The sequence below is a fragment of the Ruditapes philippinarum genome, unplaced genomic scaffold (genome assembly GCF_026571515.1).
Source record: "Ruditapes philippinarum isolate M1 unplaced genomic scaffold, ASM2657151v2 ctg859_1_1_1_1, whole genome shotgun sequence".
Lineage (NCBI taxonomy): Eukaryota > Metazoa > Mollusca > Bivalvia > Venerida > Veneridae > Ruditapes > Ruditapes philippinarum.
The window spans coordinates 27,197-40,938 of NW_026862944.1; positions in this window are offsets into that span (position 1 = coordinate 27,197).

Below are 13,742 nucleotides of genomic sequence, written 5' to 3' on the forward strand. Positions count from 1 at the left end.
TTTTACTATTATGATAAGTTGGTTTAAACATAATTATTTTAGCTTGATTGCAAAACAAGTTCTTGCAAATTATATTAATCACTTTTGAGTCAGCTTTCTGGAACCAACCAGTACTGGGGTCATATGAAGAAACATGGTCGTGACCCAATTAGGGCTCGAACCCATGATCCCTGGGTTGAGAGGCAGACATTTTAACCACTAGGCCACCCCTCCCCTTTAATTATGATAAGTTTCATAGTTTTTGGTCTTTTAAAGTGTATAAAATAACTGTCACACTGACAGTAACAGATGTTAAATTTCACAGAAAATATATCCCACAGGAAGAGAAAAAATCCCCAAAGAATTTTTTCATTGTTTTGTTGTATATTACATATATATGAGTTTTACATTTAATTATCATTCTGTATGAGATATGTTAGTGTGGTTTTGTATTTTCTCCCCTTTCAGATGGTAAAGCAAATTGTGCAGTTATTATGACATAAAGGATATTTGTTTAGTTCAGTGTAAGACCGGAATAATTTCACCGAGTGAGCACCAAAAAGGTATATTTCACAAGTGGTGCAGCCACAAGTGAAATATGAACTTTTTGGTGTTCTCAAGGTGAAAAATATTTTGATCTTACACTTAACTAAACAAATTTTCTTTTTATTATATGCAAAGAAACATTTAAAAAGACATTTTAACCTAATACTAAATGAAAAGCGCCAAATAATAATACAATGTGACGTCATTTACGATGTCACATCATTAAGTTGGTTTCCAGTACTGTGCATGCTGGTATATCACTGAAACAACGTAAGGGGCTTAAGTTTATAACAGTGACAAATATCAAATAGATATTTTCACTGTTTCAACCAGTGAAATATCAGTTTTATAATTCACTGATATATTTCTATAAACCACCGGAAAGCATATAATGAATATGTTCATATAAAAGCGGTTTATTTAATTTTTTTTAATTCTACATATATGTTCTTTGACAGAATGTTTGAAGTAAATTTTCAAGAAATTGGATAAATTTGCTAAGTATTATTATGCGATGTAACAATTTAGTCATATGATGATCTGAAGAATATGCTCATATTTCCTGTTATTCACCAGTTGTTAGCTCGACTATTCGAAGAATATGAGAGCTATTGTAGTCGCCCCGGCGTCGGCGTCAGTGTCTGCGTCGGCGTCTGCGTTGGTTAAAGTTTTTTGTAAAGTCAAATATCTCAATTATTACTTGAGATATTCAATTGAAACTTACAATACTTATTTATAGTAACAAGGTACATCAGATTGACAAGTTGGATAACTCTGCCTACAATATTGACAGAATTATCCCCCTTTTTAACTTAGAAATTTTGGTTAAAGTTTTTTGTAAAGTCAAATATCTCAATTATTGCTTGAGATATTCAATTGAAACTTACAATACTTATTTATAGTAACAAGGTACATCAGATTGACAAGTTGGATAACTCTGCCTACAATATTGACAGAATTATCCCCCTTTTTAACTTAGAAATTTTGGTTAAAGATTTTTGTAAAGTCAAATATCTCAATTATTGCTTGAGATATTCAATTGAAACTTACAATACTTATTTATAGTAACAAGGTACATCAGATTGACAAGTTGGATAACTCTGCCTACAATATTGACAGAATTATGCCCCTTTGGAACTTAGAAATTTTGGTTAAAGTTTTTTTGTAAAGTCAAATATCTCAATTATTGCTGGAGATATTCAATTGAAATTTAACCCTTTCCCCCATGAGCATATTGTGAAAAATGGCCATTTTCACTGAAAAGCCTCCTCTCACAAGTTCAAACTGCTATGAAACTATGAAAAATGCTTCAATACTAATCAAACTTGGCACAAATGTTGACTGGACCATTGCCTTTGTAACGACATGCTCAGTCTTAAATTTCCTGTTACCATGGCAACGAGGGGACATTTCAAAATTGCCAAAAATCACTTTTTTGCCTCAATATTTTCCATCAAAATTTATTTCAAAGTGCTGCAACTTCTCAAGGGATTGAGATAGAGTCAAAGGCTTTTCAGCGTTGGTTACACGTTACCTTATGATCGACCTGGGGTCATTTTAAGCCTCTCACAAGTCCAAAATTTTCTTGGCGATGGGGGACGGCGCCGAAAAAATGGTCAATTTTTTTAACAACATTTCTCAAACGAAAAACAGTGTTTGGGGCCTAATTAGGGCATTTTTTCACTGTTTGGGGCCACAAAAAGGGGGGGGGGGGGCAAAAAGCCGTCGAAACACGCTAATATAAGGGAAAAGGTTAAAATACTTTTTTATAGTAACAATGTACATCAGTTTGCAAAATTGCATAACTCTGCCTGCAATATTTGCAGAATTATTTGCCCCTTTGAAACTTAGAAATTTTGGTTAAAGAATAAAGGTCTTCAAAGATATTTACTTGAAACTTTACACATGCACTTAGGGTCATAATTGGAGAGTCATAATTGTATGTCACTGACCAAGTTCCATAACTCTATCTTGCATTAAGGCTGATTCATATCCACTTTTCTACTTAATCTCTTGGTTAATGTTTACATGCAAGTTTTACATATCTCAATAACTATTAAAGATATTTATTTAAAACTTCACATATGCATTTAGGGTTATAATTGTAGGTCACTGACAAAGATCCATAATTCTATCTTGCATTTAGGCTGATTTTTCTCCCCTTTTTCAACTTAGAAATTCATGGTAAAGTTTTGCTTGTAAGCTGTTATCTCCAAAACTACTGAAGAATTTGTGCCTTTTTTGGGACAATTTTATGCATTCATAATAATAAAGCGGTGATTTACTTGATAAAACATCTTAATAACAAACCTTTGTACCTTTTCTGTCAAATTTATGTATTCATCGGTAATTAGTATCATTATACTCAATAAAACACCCTTGTGACATTACCTTCCAAATAGTCAAGCCGATACTGTATAATTAGACTCTCTCTAAGGCCTATAACATGAATTTATAACAAAAACAATAGGCCCTTTTGTGAATTTAAAAAATTTAACATTATCGAGGCTCTTTTACTATCAAGCACTTAGAATAGTCGAGTGTGCTGTCCTTCCGACAGCTCTTGTTATTTTTAACCCACTGTTATATTTTGCACAATTCTTATTTTATATATATCAGGCATTCATTGTTTATTAATATGAATTTTTAAGTGTTACAAATGTACATCCTATGATGGAAAAAAAAATATTTGTCAGATTTTTATGGATGTGAATAGTGTATATATTATAAGATTGTGTAAAATTTTTGGCTTAACTGGCATTTATTATGGTGATAAAAAGGCAATTTAGAAATAGAATTTTTTAGAAAGTTGGTAATGGTGTATTAGTTTGTCTTGTAATCACAGGTTATGATATAAAGCAGGTGACTTACTATAGCAAATCATTCCTCATATATGCTATATTGTAGCTTTATTAACATTATAAGTCATGTATACACCCATCCATATTGTAGCTTTATTAACGTTATAAGTCATGTATACACCCATCCATATTGTAGCTTTATTAACATTGTAAGTCATGTATACACCCATCCATATTGTAGCTTTATTAACATTGTAAGTCATGTATCCACCCATCCATCCATGTGAACAAATTAATGCATGCTTACATTTTACAATGCTGTGCAATTTTTATTTAACTAGAGCAAATCATATTGAATGCTATGCATATTTCATGATTGTTTTATTGTATGTATGAATTTCAGTTTATCCTAACATTCCTAAAAATGTGCTTTTATAACATTCACTTTATGTCTTTTGTAATTTAATCCCTCCAATTTTCTTTATACCTGTGTTGTAAGGTTGGTAAATTTAAACGGTCTACAATTATACATTAATAACTTGCTTTAAAAAAAATTGTTATGACACCTATATATAGTCTAATAAATTTATATATTACAGTGAACAACAGCCAATCCTTTTAGTATTAAAAAAAAAACTGGTCATTTAAAGTGATCATATCTCGACAATAGTTGTAATCCCGAACTCTGCAAATGTTTGTTTTCCATGCTATTCCCCCGGTACAAACAAACTTACTATTATAGCTTCACAGTGCACTACCAGTAACTATAGAATAGTCAACCTGTTGCGCTTTTTTTCGGAGCTGTAACTATAAAAGTTTGTTTGTACCCCCAGATTTGCTGGGGAAAAAATCCAAAATATTCTTTATTCCGGAATAAATCTATTGGTCCTACTTACTAGCTTTCCTTGGTCACTAATAGTAATTATCAAATGTTCCGCAAGGGACCAGCTACTAAAGCTCATGGTTTCTAAATCAACTGTTTGAGACAAATGTCTAAAACACTCGATGTCAAAGATTAATTGACATGGAAAAATCACGACTCGTCCCAAGGATCAAACTAGTGTCTCCATGGTTTCATGTACAATGCTAGTCCTATTGAGCAAAGCAGGAGGCCAACTTTGTTGTGAGAATAATATAATCTCACTAACTTTTTAGTAAAGTGCACAGGAAAGAAATTTTGTTTAAAGAATTAACCGTAAAACCCTCTTAAAATTCTTGAAATGGATTTATGCCTTCAAAACTTTGTTTACTCTATTTAAAGGAATTTGAATGTTGATCATTTGTTTACAGTATTATCTTTCACTTACATTTCACTGTTATAATCTGTAATACTGTATTACTTTGTCTTTTGTCGTGTACAACTGTTGTGAAATAGGGGTGTACCCTATGTTTCATTTTCATTACTGTTGACAAAATTTAATGGTTTTGAAAAAATGTTATGTACACCTGATATATTTATTCTGTAATCCACTATTATTGTTTGTGTGTCTGTATAAATAAATGATGTTGATCATGGTGTAAAAACTGTTTGTTGTTTCTATAAGCAAGACAAATAAATCTAACAAGAATTTGTAACAGAGTTACCAACTTCCACCGCCTCAGGGAAGTTTTATATGCAGCATAAAATTGTGCTATTTCAAGATGGAGGTATGGATCTCGGTACTTTCAGTCCAAAATTACGATCAATGCTGGATCTGCAAATGCAACAATAAATTCATTGAAGAAATAAAATGAAACACAGAATTTAAAAATCTATCATGTCAAGCTTTGACCTCTTAGTGTGACCTTGACCTTGGAGGTACGAGTGCATGACATATCGTCTTATAATTGTAACTATTTGTGCCAAGTATTTTCAAAATCCTGTGAACTATGGAGAAGTTATAGATTGGACACAAAATATACCCTATATCCGACTATATTAATCTTTGACCTCTAAGTGTGACCTTGGAGGTAGGAACCCATGTTTTGCGCCTGACATATCGTCTTATTAGCTCGACTATTCAAAGAATATGAGAGCTATTGTAGTCGCCCCAGCTTCGGCGTCTGCGTTGGTTTAAGTTTTTTGTAAATACAAATATCTCAATTATTGCTTGAGATATTCAATTGAAACTTACAATACTTATTTATAGTAACAATGTACATCAGATTGACAAGTTGGATAACTCTGTCTACAATATTGACAGAATTATGCCCCTTTTTAACTTAGAAATTTTGGTTAAAGTTTTTTGTAAAGTCAAATATCTCAATTATTGCTTGAGATATTCTATTGAAACTTACAATACTTATTTATAGTAACAATGTACATCAGATTGACAAGTTGGATAACTCTGTCTACAATATTGACAGAATTATGCCCCTTTTTAACTTAGAAATTTTGGTTAAAGTTTTTTGTAAAGTCAAATATCTCAATTATTGCTCGAGATATTCAATTTAAACTTACAATACTTATTCATAGTAACAATGTACATCAGATTGACAAGTTGGATAACTCTACCTACAATATTGACAGAATTATGCCCCTTTTAACTTAGAAATTTTGGTTAAAGTTTTTTGTAAAGTCAAATATCTCGATTATTGCTTGAGATTTTCAATTTAACCTTACAATACTTATTTATAGTAACAATGTATATCAGTTTGCAAAATCGCATAACTCTGCCTGCAATATTTGCAGAATTATTTGTTTTGAAACTTAGAAATTTTGGTTAAAGGTTAAAGGTCTTCAAAGATATTTACTTGAAACTTTACACATGTACTTAGGGTCATAATTGGAGGGTCATAATTGTTGTATGTCACTGACCAAGTTCCATAACTCTACTCGCATTAAGGCTGACTCATCTCCCCTTTTCTACTTAGTCTCTTGGTTTATGTTTACATGCAAGTTTTACATATCTCAATAACTATTAAAGATATTTATTTAAAACTTCACAGTCATATGCATTTAGAATCATAATTGTAGGTCACTGACCAAGATCCATAATTCTATCTTGCATTTAGGCTGATTTTTCTCCCCTTTTTCAACTTATAAATTCCTGGTAAAATTTTGCTTCTAAGCTGTTATGTCCATAAGTACTGAAGAGTTTGTGCCTTTTTGGGACATTTTTATGCATTCATAATAATAAAGCAGTGATTTACTTGATAAAACATCTTAATAACAAGCCTTTGTACCTTTTTCAGTCAATTTTATGTATTCATAGGAAATTAGCATTATTATACTCAATAAAACACCCTTGTGACAATTTTTGGATAGTCAGTATTGGCTTGACTATTCAAAAATTGTCACAATGGTGAGTATAATAATGCTAATTACTGACTAAGAATTTACGTTCAAGTTGCATACCACCTCAGATATTTTCCTATTCCATTGACATCTCGCTTTGAAACAAGTTGAAATATTATGCTCTTCTTTGAGAGCATAATAGGACTCTCACGAAGACCTATAGCTGTAACATGGATTTAAAGAAAAATTTGGCCCTATTGTTAATTTAGAAAATGTTACATTATCAAGGCTCTTTTAATATCAAACACTTAGAATAGTCGAGCATGCTGTCCTACCGACAGCTCTTGTTATTGTGATTATTTGTGCAAAGTATTTTTAAAATCCCTTGATCAATGAAAAAGTTAGGGACTGGACACAAAATATACCCTATAACAGACCATGTAAATCTTTGACCACTAAGTGTGACCTTGACCTTGGAGGTAAGGACACAGGTGACATGCCTGACATATCATCTTATCATTGTGACTATTTGTGTAAAGTATTTTCAAAATCCCTTGATCTATGAAGAAGTTATGGTTGGGACACAAAATATACCATATAACGGACAGTGTTAACCTTGGACCTCTAAGTGTGACCTTGACCATGGAGGTAGGGGTGCAGGTGTTGTCCATGACATATCGTCTTATTATAGTGACTATTTGTGCCAAGTTATTTCAAAATCCCTTGACCTATGAAGAAGTTCTAGATAGGACACAAAATATACCATATAACAGACTATGTTAATTTTTGACCTCTAAAAGTGACCTTGACCTTGGTGGTAGGGATGCAGGTTTGGGCATGACACATACCTTATTAAAGTGACTATTTGTGATAACTATTTTTACAATCCGTTGATCTATGAAAAAGCTGTGGTCTTGACCTTTAAGGTAGCAACCCAAATGTTGCTCACGACAAGTCGTCTCAATCATGGTGATCATTTTTGTGAAAAACTTGTAAAATCAGACTTCAAATAACAAAGTTATGGGCCGAACACGAATTTGCTGCAAGGTCAGGCTGTGACCTTGACCTTCCAGGTAGCAACCCAAACATTGCTCTTGACATGTCGTCTCAATATGGTGATCATTTTTGTCAAATAGTTGTAAAATCCCACTTCAAATAACAAATTTATGGGCTGGACACGATTTTGCTGCAGTTCAAGGAAGCGACCCAAATGTTGAGCGCGACACGTCTCGATATGGTGATCATTTCTGTGATCCCGACTTCAAATAACAAAGTTATGGGCCGGACATGATTTTGCAGCAAGGTCATGACCTTCAAGGTAGCAACCCAAATGTTGAGCATGACATGTTGTCTCAATATGGTGATCATTTCTGGGAAATAGTTGTAAAATCAGACTTCAATTAATTGATTAATGGGCCGGACACGATTTTGCTGCAAGGTCATGCTGTGACCTTGACCTTCCGGGTAGCGACCCAAACATTGCTCTCGACTCGTGTCTCAATATGGTGATCATTTTTGTGAAATAGTTGTAAAATCCCACTTCAAATAACAAATTTATGGGCCGGACACGATTTTGCTGCAGTTCAAGGAAGCGACCCAAATGTTGAGCGCGACACGTCTCAATATGGTGATCATTTCTGTGATCTGGACTTCAAATAACGAATTTATGGGCCGGACATGATTTTGCAGCAAGGTCATGCTGTGACCTTGACCTTCAAAGTAGCAACCCAAATGTTGAGCATGACATGTTGTCTCAATATGGTGATCATTTCTGGGAAATAGTTGTAAAATCAGACTTCAATTAATTGAGTAATGGGCCGGACACGATTTTGCTGCAAAGTCATGCTGTGACCTTGACCTTCAAGGTAGCGACCCAAATGTTGCTCGCAACACGTCGTCTCAATATGGTGATCATTTCTGTGAAATAGTTGTAAAATCCGACTTCAAAATTATGGGCGGGACACGAATTTGGGACGTACGTACGGCCGGACGAACAACCCAGCAACTATAGGCTCCCCTGAATTTTTTCAGGGAGCATAAAAAGTGCATGTAGTATGACTACAGTTTAATCATTAGTATAACAAGAGGGCCATGATGGCCCTGAGGTCGGTCACCTGTATATAGGCCCCCGGAGCGGGGCTAGTTTAAACCCCAGGGCTTTTATTTGAACAACCTTAGAAGATGTTTCATGATGTTAAGTTTTTACTACACACATATAATGAAAAACAATGACCTCTGCCCCCTTCGCCACCCCTCCCTCTGCCCCCTCTACAAACTTGGTAGACAACCACAAGAAGATGTTTCATGCTAAACATCTAACCTCTAGCTCATTGGGTTTTTTAAAAGAAGATTTTTTAAGTTTTTACTATACATATATAGTCAAAAACAATGACACCACTGGGGCGGGGCCAGTTTTGACCCCAGGGCTTTTATTTGAACAAATTTTGTAGACACAAGATGTTTCATGCTTAATATCTAAACTCGACCTATTTGGGTTTTTCCAAAGAAGATTTTTAAGTTTTTGCAATACACATATAAGGAAAATCAATGACCCCCCGGGGCGGGGCCAATTTTGACCCCAGGGCTTTTATTTGAACATACTTTGTAGACACTCACTAGAAGATGTTTCATGCTTAATATCGAAACTCTAGCTATTTGGGTTTTTTCAAAGAAGATTTTTTAAGGTTTTTGCTATACACACATAAGGAAAATCAATGACCCCCGGGGCGGGGCCAATTTTGACCCCAGGGCTTTTATTTGAAAAAACTTTGTAGACACTCATTAGAACATGTTTCATGCTAAATATCTTAGCTCTAGCTCTATTGGTTCTTTAAAAGAAGATTTTTAAGTTTTTACTATATGCATATAGGGAAATTCAATGACCCCCTGGGGCAGGGCCAATTTTGCCCCTAGGGCTTTTATTTGAACAAACTTGGTAGACACTCATTAGAAGATGTTTCATGCTAAATATCTTAGCTCTAGCTCTTTGGTTCTTTAAAAGAAGATTTTTTAAGTTTTTATTATATGCATATAGGGAAAATCAATGACACCCTGGGGCGGGGCCAATTTTGACCCCAGGGCTTTTATTTGAAAAAAATTTGTAGACACTCATTAGAACATGTTTCAGGCTAAATATCTTAGCTCTAGCTCTATTGGTTCTTTAAAAGAAGATATTTGCCATGGCAACCAGAGTTCTGCATTGAATTAAATTCTTTGAACAATTTTTAAAGGTGACCACCAAAGGAACATTCCTGTGAAGTTTGGATGAAATTGGCTTAGTGGTTTATGAGGAGATGTCATTTAAAGTAAAAGTTTACGGACGGACGCCGGACAGACGCCTGACGAAAAGCGATCACAAAAGCTCACCCTGTCACTTTGTGACAGGTTAGCTAACAAGAGCTGTCCGTAAGACAGCGCGCTCGACTTTTTTATTGCTTGCCAATAAAAAAAGTTTTTGCAGTAAAAGGCAATACAAGAATCTCTGTATTTTTAAAGTGAACTAGTTGTTTGATACCCTTGAATATTACAGCAATGTTTATATGACATAATTTATGGTAAAGTGAACAAGTGGATAGGAATGAATTTTTTTAGATTTTTTAAGTTTTTTAGTGCTTGCCTATAATACAAAACATTGACAGTTAAGGGCCATAATTCAAATAAAATCTTTGACAGAATTACCTTCTCCTGGACATGTTTGGGAATCATGATTGTAAACAAGTATTCCAACTTTCAAATTAATATCTCAAACAGTTCAGTCAAAAAGTGGACTGGTACTAAAAACTTAACCAAGATTCTAAGTCGATAAAAGGCCTTAATTTTTTAAAACAAATCCTTGACAGAGTTACCTTCTCTTGCGTACAGATGGGGGTAATGATGTGAAATAGCATTAAAAGTTTCAAAGCAATATCTCAAAGGGTTAAGGCAATAAGTGGATTTTACCCATATTCAATGTATTTTCTAAGTCAAAAAGGGGCATAATTCTGTCAAAAACCTTGACAGAGTTATGTCCTCTTGTCTGTTGATGAAGGTCGTGATGGTAAACAAGTATGGTCAGTTTCAAAGCAATACCTCCAATGGTTTTGAAATAAAGTGAGGTGGTACAAAAAACTTAACCAAGCTCAATACACTTTCTAAGTCAAAAAAGGGCCATAATTCTGTCAAAAACCTTGACAGAGTTATGTACTCTTGTCTGTAGATGGAGGTTATGATGGTGAACAAGTATGGTAAGTTTCAAAGCCATACTTGTAATACTTCTGAAATAAAGTGGGGTGGTACGAAAAACTTAACCAAGGTGTGACGCCAACGCCGACGCCGGGGCGAGTATGATAGCTCCCCTTTTCATAGAAAAGTCGAGCTAAAAATACAAGACAAACAATCAAAATACTGTACACAGTTTATTTTGCTATACAACTTAAAAATAAACAGACAATGTTTGTACCCAAATGCATCTAGCATAGTATTAAAAATTTAATATATAGAGCTGTGAAAATTGTAAAAAGAAAACACTTTAGTTCCCCTGTATTATTTGAGATTCATTAATCCTCCAACAGTTATATAAATCACATGTGTAAAAATTGAAATTCTCACAACCATATAACTTATTAAACAGTAAGTTTAAACAACCACTCAAATACAATAAATCATGTTCAATAACCACTCATATAAAACCAGTTTTGTTCAGCAACCAGTAAAATATAACTAATTGTGTTCATACTAGTACAACCAGTGTGTTAAACAACCACTCAAACAACCAATCATGTTCAACAACCACTCAAAACCAGTTGTGTTTTAACAACCACTAAAGTACAACCAGTCATGTTAAACAACCAATCATGTTTAACAACCACTCAAGTTCAACCAGTCCAGTCATTCAACAACCACTCAAGTACAACCAGTCATTCAACAACCACTTACATAAAACAAATTGTGTTCAATAACCACTAAAATATAACCAATCATGTTCAACAACCAGTCTGACCAATTTGAGACAAAAGCTATTATTAAAAGTATCCAGTCCTGTAGATATTGATAGCTACACGAGCATATTAAGACAAAATATATTTATGAAGTGTTTTGGAAGTTCATAGACAAATATTTTTATGTTTTAAAAAATGAGATTAGTATACAATTACCCTGCTGAAATTTGGAAATTAATTTACAGTGCTTTGAACTGGGAAGAGTTTATTCAAATTGTAAATGATTTTAATAACAAAATACAAAAATCTACCAACAGACTTCATGGAAGTTCAGGCTGGCCCCACTCTGATGTGTTGGTGAGGCTTGCATTCATTGAACGCCGCCTTTCCTTGTCGATCTTGTTTATCATATTTTATCTATTTCAGTTCCAGCATATTAACTACAGCAAAACAAAAAGTACCCTTTTAGTTTTAGATTTCATAATTGCTGATCTTGTAAAAAATGAATTGTGAACAAATTTATAGTAAAATATACGAGTATAAGCTGCAATTATCATACAGTAACTTGAATAAAATAAGAAAAATAATTGGAGCACATGTGGTAAGAATTACAATATCTTTTTAGCTTTAAGTTCACAATACTTGTCATGATATATTATGTTACTTCTGTAAGCTGTATTAATGTCTTAGAAATGTATCATGGCAAAAATAAATATGATTAAATCAACTGAAGCACAGTCTTAACATCTTGTAATCATTTCATTGGTCAATAACAGATATGATACCAAACAAATGATTTATATCTTGAAGAGATTCTAATTTCTGTACTAGATATGCTACTTTTTCTTATTTTTTTTATAAATATTAAACAGGTTGTTCACATATTGTGATCTGTCTACAATTTACACTCCTGTCTCGGAAAATTATGATTATAACTTATCTCAAATATATGTTATAAATACCTCCTTACTTTCTTATATTTTTGTACTTTCAAAAGTTAAAACATTATGACATTTTTGCTACATTATGACATTTAAACAGACTATACATGAGAATACATGTTAAACTTCAAAAACACTCCTTAAAAAGAAATGTGTAAATGAAATGTAAAACATATACAGTCCTGTTAATACAAACAGAAAGTGGGACATCATATGTAAAAATATAACCTTCTTTTTAAAAACATACATTTTTTTCAAAAAGGTTTCACATAAATAAGTTCAAATTTGCGATTCACATTAGTAAATGTCGGGACAATTAGATGTTTTTATTTCTAATTTGTCATTAAATGCCTTGAGATTCAAAAATAAAGTGCAGATATGAACAGAGATTTCTATAAAAAGTACAAACAAACAGCTATGAATACATGCTTATAAATAGAACAAGGAGACAGTGTTTTTATTGCTATAAAAATTGTGTGTTTTGAGCATGTGTATTAAACATGAAACATCATTTATTTATCACAATAGTAGTATACAAATTTATTAAACATTTTTTTTTAACAGGAATGTCTTGAAAAATAAAAATATATGGTCCCATTTTCAACATTTTAAAATTTATGAAAATGTAGCAAGATTTGTTGAATAAAACCTGAGAAACAACTTGTAAAAGTGTTGTCTGTGACCCTTGAAATATGTCAAAAAACTAAATATTGTAAAATATATAAAGACTAAAACAATATTTTAAATTGTTTTATAATTGTTCTGTTATGGAATAACACAATAAAAGTGTATACAGATTAAACATAGTTTCATTCAGTATTTTATATAAGATATCTAACAAAAAAGAATTAATGTATACCAGTATGTCAAAATGTCTCAGGGTTATGTATCAATAAACTAGGATAAAAGTTTATAAATTTCAATACATGTATAATTTTTTTTTATAAATTTCTTACACAACAACTGCTTTCATTATCAATATTGTCAAGTGAAGAATAAAAAGATCATATCACAATATATCATGGAAAAGAGAGATTCATTGAAATCTGTAACAAATAATTAAAGAGAGCAAACAATATAAGAAAAACATATTTGTAAAACAAGATATTGAGATTCGGGTTCATGATTTAATTACAGGGTAAATATATTTGCACAACAAAGCTAAAAAAATCACAAAATATGCAAAGACATTTTCAAAAAAACTGGTTTGAGTATCATAATAAAAGGTTAACACTGCAAAACAAAAACGTAAGGAATGTTTCTTTAAGATAAAAATTTATATATCAAAAAAAAGAAAGCTCGAAAGACAAGCTTAATCGTCTAAAAGGTTCTGTGGCATTTG